Source organism: Vombatus ursinus, unplaced genomic scaffold (assembly GCF_900497805.2).
Source record: "Vombatus ursinus unplaced genomic scaffold, bare-nosed wombat genome assembly UNPS02014165.1, whole genome shotgun sequence".
In the NCBI taxonomy this organism is placed as follows: Eukaryota; Metazoa; Chordata; class Mammalia; order Diprotodontia; family Vombatidae; genus Vombatus; species Vombatus ursinus.
In genome coordinates this window covers 751,532-758,959 of record NW_020953943.1, presented here as the reverse complement: position 1 = coordinate 758,959, position 7,428 = coordinate 751,532, and positions in this window count along the sequence as shown.

Here is a 7,428-nt window from a genome sequence, read left to right as displayed (position 1 = left end):
CTCCCATGTGAAACCTGCCCTTCCCCCATATTATTTCATAATGTTTTTGCTTTGTTTGTTTTCTCTTATCTGCTGTATATAATGGCTTATACATAGTGATCCTTGAGGGAGGAAGGGAAGACTGGCCCTCCCAAACATCAAAGCGGGCAATTGTGAGAACCAAACTGACTCCATTTTGTGAACAGCCTCCATTTTTAGACTTCAGTTTGTTTGTCCTGTAAACCATCTGATTTTGGGGAATTCTTTTGTTTGCTTAACCTTTCCCAACTTGGAATGTCCCAAATCTATCTTTCAACAAGAAATCAGATTACCTAATCCCACATCCTATTTTGTTCTCTATTTATTGTTTTCTTTCAGCATATAAATTGTGCAAAGTCTGTATTCAAGGTCTTTGTGCCTGTTGAGGGGCCCTGGACTTGATTTACTATATATCTTTTGCTAATAAATCACATACTTCAGATTTTGTTTCCTCAATTCTTATAAATCCTCTCACAACAAAGAGAGGGGAGGTAGGAAGAAAGGAAGATGTCCAAATACATTAATAAAATATATCGCTAGGAACTCCATAAATAGTAAAATCCAGACCAGGCACTGTACAAAAGACAGAAATGCAGATGTGAGGTAGCCTTTCTTCTTAAGAAGAAAGAATCCTATAACACGCTCACAGATACGTAAATATAGCATGTGGGGGTATAGGTGTGCATGTGCACATATTCCCTGCAGTGTAGGATGCAGGGTATGATTAATGCCTCTCAGGTACTTTGGGGCAAACACATCAAAACCTTAACTGCTCAATCTGAGACTGGCTCATTTCCTTCATAGTTCTTTTTCACCAGGTTCAAAGAAAATCTAGTTGTCATGTTCCAAATGTTTTCAGAAATTGCCAAAATAAAAAAAAAAATCTCTAGTTGGCTCTGCCCCAACCAATATGTAGCCTTCGGGAAACCTATTCTCCATGGACTACCTTTCTTTCTCTCATTCTCAAACCTCAAATTTATCAGTTTAGACAAAAATCACTATTAATAGTGAAGTAATTTATTTTTAGTATCTACTGATAAAAAAATAGAAAAACATTTAAACTAAGAATAGGCCACAATGGACAGCTAAGTGGTACAGGGGATAGACTGCCGGCCCTGGAGTCAAGAGGACCTGAGTTCAAATCTGGTCTCAGACACTTACTAGCTGTGTGACCATGTGCAAGTCACTTAACCCTGTTTTACTCATCTGTAAAATGAGCTGGAGAACCACTCCAGTATCTTTACCAAGAAAATCTCAAATGGAGTCATGAAGAGTCAGACACAACTAATCATCAAAACAATAACACGCCACAATGGGGCTTCTGTTACCTCACAGAAGGGATAGATAAGGACTGCTGACTAGAATTACTTTCACCAGCTATCATGACACTAACTGCCATTCAGCCTCTTCTCCACTCCAGACCACTCTGGCCTTATATTTGTCTTTTTGCCATTTACTCTCAAGTCCAGGCTCATCTGTTTGTGTCTCAATTTTGACTCCCTGCCTTCTGTGTCTGTTGTCCAAAATTTGTCTCTTTATCAAGGCCACTGGAACCTTGGAATAAAATAAACTTTCTTTATCCTCAGAATATCTGTGAATAGTCTATTCTCCTCATAAAGTCTATGATCCTCTAAAACAGGAGTTCTGAACTTTTTTTGTGCCGTGGACTCCTTTGACAATCCAATGAAGCCTACAGACCCCTTCCTAAAAAAAAATTAATACTAATTGAAGGAAATAAAAATTCATTTAGAGTTTAATGAAAAATAAAGATGTAATGCTTTTCCCATTTAAGTTAATAGACCTAAATCTATCCACAGACCTCTTGGGGGTCCATGGACCTCAGGTTAAGAATCCCTGCTTTAAAGGTACCATAATAATAATCAAAGTTTCTGTGATTCTACATCTTAGAAAGATAATATATACATACATGTATACATACATATGCACATACACTCATATGCATATACACATACATATGTGGTTGTATAAAGGATAAATATATAAGCACAAAGTGATTTTGGCAGGCTGAGGTGAGCATTAATTGGGGAAGTCAGGAAAGACTTCATGAAGGAGGTGGCATTCAGCTTAGAAAGAGATAATTTCAAGAGATAGAGGTTATGATGAAGAGTATTCCAGTCATGGGAGACACCTGTGGAAAGGAATAGAGAAGGGAAATGGAATGTTATGTATGGGGAACATCAAGTTGGTCAACTTGGCTAAGCTATAGAATGTGTAAAGGTGAGGAATATATAGATGAAACGTAGGCTAGAATGAAATTATGAAGGGCTTTAAAGGTCAAAGAGAGGAGTTTGTGTTTTCTTCTGAAGGCAATAGAGAGCCATTAGACTTTGAAATGGTTAGATCTGCACTTTAGGACTATTAGTTTGGTGAAAATGCAGAAGGTGGTTGGGAGAGGGGAAATATTGGAGGCAGGGAGACCAGTGAGAGGTTCTCGGAGTTTGAACTGTGATAGTGGTTATGTAAGGAAGGAGATATAGAAATGAATGTGAGAAGTGTTCTAGAGGTAAAAATGGAAAGTTTAGGCACCTGATTTGACATGTAAGGTGAAGGAGATGGAAGATGACTGAGGTTGTAAACCTTGTTGACTGACAGGATGGCAGTGTTTGAACAGAAACAGTACTAATAACTATAGTTAGCATTTATATAGCACTTCAAGGTTTGCAAAGCACTTGTTTGATCATCATAATAATAATATTTATATAGAGCTTTAAAGTGTGCAAACTGATTTACAGATGTTAAATCATTTTATTCTTACAATCTTGGAAGGTAGGTGTGATTATTATCTCCATTTTCCAAATTAATAAGTAGACACTGAGAAAGGTTAAGCAAACTAGTAAATGTTTGAAGCAAGATTTCTGAACTCAGATGTTCCAGACTTCAGGCCCAGGGTTGTATCCACTATACCACCTAGCTGTCTTACAGAGGGGTTGGCTGAGAGAGGTGGGGGAGAGACATTTCAGTTTTGAATGTGTTGAATTTGACATGCTTACAAGGACTTCCTTGTGGAAATGAATAGCATGTAGCTGGAAATGTAAGATTGGAGGTCAGGAAAAAGAAGAAGGCTGGATTTGTAGGTTTGGGAGTTGTCTACAGAGACCTGCTAGTTTAATCCACAGGAGCTGACGAGGTTAACTAGAGAGCACATGTGAAAAAGGAAGAGTAGAAGGCCCAAGCCAGAATTTTGGGGAATACCCACAGTTAGGAGATATTACATAGATGATGAGTCAGTAAAAGAAACTAGGAGGGAACAGTTAAACAAGCAGGAGCATCTAGGTGGTACAATGGATAGAGAGTTAGACCTGGAGTCAGGAAGATCTCAGTTTAAATGTGGCCTCCAGACACTTGCTAGCTATGTAACCCTAGACAAGTCACTTAACCTCTGTTTATCTGAGTTTCTTCATCTGTAAAATAGGGATAAAAATAACAACTACCTGCCAGATGTGTTGTGAGAATCAAGTGAGATAATATTTGTAGAGTGCTTAACACGGTGCCTGGCACATAGTGCTATGCAAATGTTAGCTATCATTATTATTATTAGGAAGAGAAGAACCAGGAGAGAGTAGTGATTCAAAAAGCCATGGGGAGAGAATACCCAAGAAGAGAAGGTGATGTGCAGTGTGAAAGGCTGCACAGAGATCAAGAAAGATGGAGTTGGAGAAAAGGCCATTGTATCTAATGGTTAAGAGACAACTAGGCCCACATGGAATTGGAGAAGTGAGACAAAGAAAAATGCAATGAGACACTTTGAATCCAAGGAACATCCAAATTAAAACAATCTTCTAAATCTTTTTTTACAAGTTGGCTTAGATGGCCTTGGAGATCCCTGCTAGCTCTGAGGGTCTATGTTTCTGAGAAGAGACAGCGAACTCCCCATTCTGACAGTATTTCATCAGGGCTGACAGACTATGTGTCAGGGATTTTGTAGCAGGAGGTGTTGGTCAGGTAGGGATTGAATCAGGTGGCATCAGATGTCCCTTCTGGTTTAACTTCACTCAGAGTTCAGAAAAGTGTCACATCCTCTGTAATGTCTTCTAAGATTCCCCTGGGTATCAGTATCATCTCCCTTCCCAGTTTGCTTTGGATTTATTTTTCTGGGTATGTGTCATTATCCCCAACAGAATGAAGGCTTCCTCAGGGTAAGGACTATCTCACATTTATCTTTGCCTCTCAGTGCCAAGACATGGTAGGCATTTAATAAACATCTGTTATATTGAAGGGAATGAAGTAACCAAAGATGGAGGTGGGAGAATATGGGACCTGGGGGATGGGGCAGACAATCATCTAATTTGGCCAAAGTACAGTGTGGGAAGCAAGGAAGGCTTAGAATGGCCATGAAAGGTCAGATTATGGAGGGCCTCAAAAACCAACAAGAAGAGTCCTGAATTTTCAGGATTCAAACTAGCATGGACAAAGACATGGAGATTACTAGTGGAACACTGATCCAGGGGTCAGGGAATGGGTGCCCCCCAGCCATCCCTCAGGTCCCTGGCCAAGTCCAGTACTCTATGCTCAGGATCAAGAGCTTTCTGTCCCCTGATGGGATTATATTAGTCTCTGCTGGGGAGCTGATGTCCTCTTCAATCCTCATCAGGAATGGCTATAATCCCCAGGGGGCCCTGGTTCCCCAGGAAGCCTGCATGCCTCTCAGGACCACACTGACTTCATCAGGCTTCCAAACCAAATTTCATGTGTAAATCCAGAGTCCAGAATTTAGAGTCACAGAAGCTGTATTCAAATCTTGCAACTCATGTGACCTGGAAAATTAGCTTCCATTCTACTGTCCTTAGTTTTCTCCTCTGTAAAATGTTAAGTGTGACAGGATTGACCTTAGTGACTTGTGAGAGACCTTTCTGCTTTCAATCTATGACCCTCTGATCAAGTCTCACCAGAGGAGAGAGTTCTCTTTGGGCTCTTCTCAGTCCCCTCAGCTGTCATTCAATGAGTCCTCCTCTGCCTAAATCCAATCAGATAACAGGTATTAAGCACCTTGGCATTTGGACAGTGTGGCCAGCCCATCACAGTTTCACTCTCTGAAGTGGGCTTTGAACACTTGTCAGTTCAGCTTGAGGAAAGACTTCAGTGTCCAGTATCTTATCTTGCCAGGTGATCTTCAGAATCCTCCTGACACAATTCAAATGTAAGAAATTCGGTTTCCTGGCATGATGCTGGTAGACTGTCCAGATTTTACGGGCATACAACAATGAGGTCAGCACAACGGCTCTATAAACCATCATTTTGGTAGGTACCCTAACATCTCTTTTCTCCTATATTTCCTTTAGGAGCCTCTCAAACACTGAGCTAGCTCTGGTAATGTGTGCATCAACCTCATCATCTGTGTGTACATCCCTGGAAAGTATACTGCCAAGGTAAGTGAGCTTACCTACAGCATTTAAAAGTTCTCCATTTGCTATAACCAATGATTCCATGTAGGGATGGTATGGTACTGGCTGGTGGAGAACCTCTATTTTCTTGGTGTTAGTTGTCAGGCCAAAATTAGCACAAGCAGCACAGAATCAAGCCATACTTTGTTGCTACTTAGCCTCAGAGGCTGCATGGAGTATATATGAACATCTATGAACAAAAAGTCATGCATCAACTCTTACTCAAGGCAAGCACTCACATAGAGGTCAGAAGAAGTGATACAAGGACACTCTCAAAGTCTCTCTGAAGAACTTTGGAATCAATTGTGAGACAAGAGAAATGCTGACACGAGACTGCCCAGCATGGTGTGCCTGCATCAGAGAAGGTGCTGTGCTCTACAAGCAGAGTAGAATAGCAGTAGCTCAAAAGAAACATGAGATGTGCAAATTTAGAAACATCTACACTCTCAATGTTCATCTGGACTATTTATCCCCAACCTTGTGAGGTCTTATTGGTCTGATCAGCCATAGCTGAACACATTGTACCTTGACCCCACCATAGTGATGTCATTTTGGTCCTCTTCCAGCATGAAGGACAACAACTTTTAAGCACCTAATATATGTAAGGCCCACTCTGAATCACTACCTTGTCATGGTGGAGGGGCTCAATGAAACTATGAGTTATGCCATACAGGTTTACCCAAGGTGGGTAGGTCATAGTGCAGAGTTCTGAAGAAAGAAAAGTGATCCCCTGGAGAAGAAAATGGCAAACCACTCCTGTATCCTTGCCAAGAAAAGCCAATGAACAGAATCAAAATTAAAAAAGATATGGCACTGGAAAATGAGTCCCTCATGTTGGAAGGTGTCCAATATGCTACTGGTGAAGAGCAGAGGACAACTACAAGTAGCTCCAGTATTAATGAAGCAGTAGGGTTAAAGCCAAAAGGAAGCTCAGCTGTAGATGTGTCTGGTGATGAAAAAAAAGACTGATGCTGTAAAGATCAATATTGTATAGGAAGCTGGAATGTAAGATCTATGGACCAAAGTAAGCTGGATGTAATCAAACAGGAGATGGAAAGGGAAGTTTAGACGTTGACATCTTGGGTGACAGTGAACTTAAATGTATGGGAATGAGTGAATTTAAATCAGGTGATCATTACATGTACTCTTGTGGAAAAGAATCCCTTAGAAGAAATGAAGTGGCCCTCATAGTCAATGAAAGGGTGAGAAAAGCAGTAATGGGGTATAATCTCAAAAATGACACAATGATATCTGTTCAAATCTAAGGCAAACCATTCAACATCACAGTAATACAACTCGTGCTACAACCATTGATGCTGAAGAGGTAAAAGTTGATCAATTCTAGGAAGACCTACAATACCTTATAGAAATAACAATAAAAAAGATGTCACAATCATCATAGGTGATTGGAATAGGAAATCAAAAGATAATTAGAATAACAGGCAAGTTTGTCCTTGGAGTACAAAATGAAACAAGGCAGAGAATATAGTCTTTTGTCAAGACAACTCATAACTCACTGGTCATAGGAAACATAATTTTTCAACAGCTCAAAAGGCAACTCTACATACGGACATTATCAACATCAAAATCAGATTGATTATGTATTTTACAACCAAAGGTGGAGAAGCTGTATACAGTTAGTTAAAATGAGACCTGGAGCTGACAGGGATTCAGATCATGAATTTCTTTTTTTTAAATTTTTAATTTATGGAATAAAACAAGCATTTTCTGAACATAGTACAATAAAAAAGACAATTGTATGTGAAACTGAAAATCTACTATGCACAACTTGCTATTCCTTTCGGATATGCAACAAAATTATGATTTTTTTTCTTTTTTATTCTTCTCTCCCACCCCCCCCCCCCAGATGGCTACCATTAGACACACACACACACACACATATAGATACACATACATACACATACATACGTACATATGTATGTGTATATGTATATATGCATATATACATACACCTATACACATATAATTATTCTATGCATACTTCTAT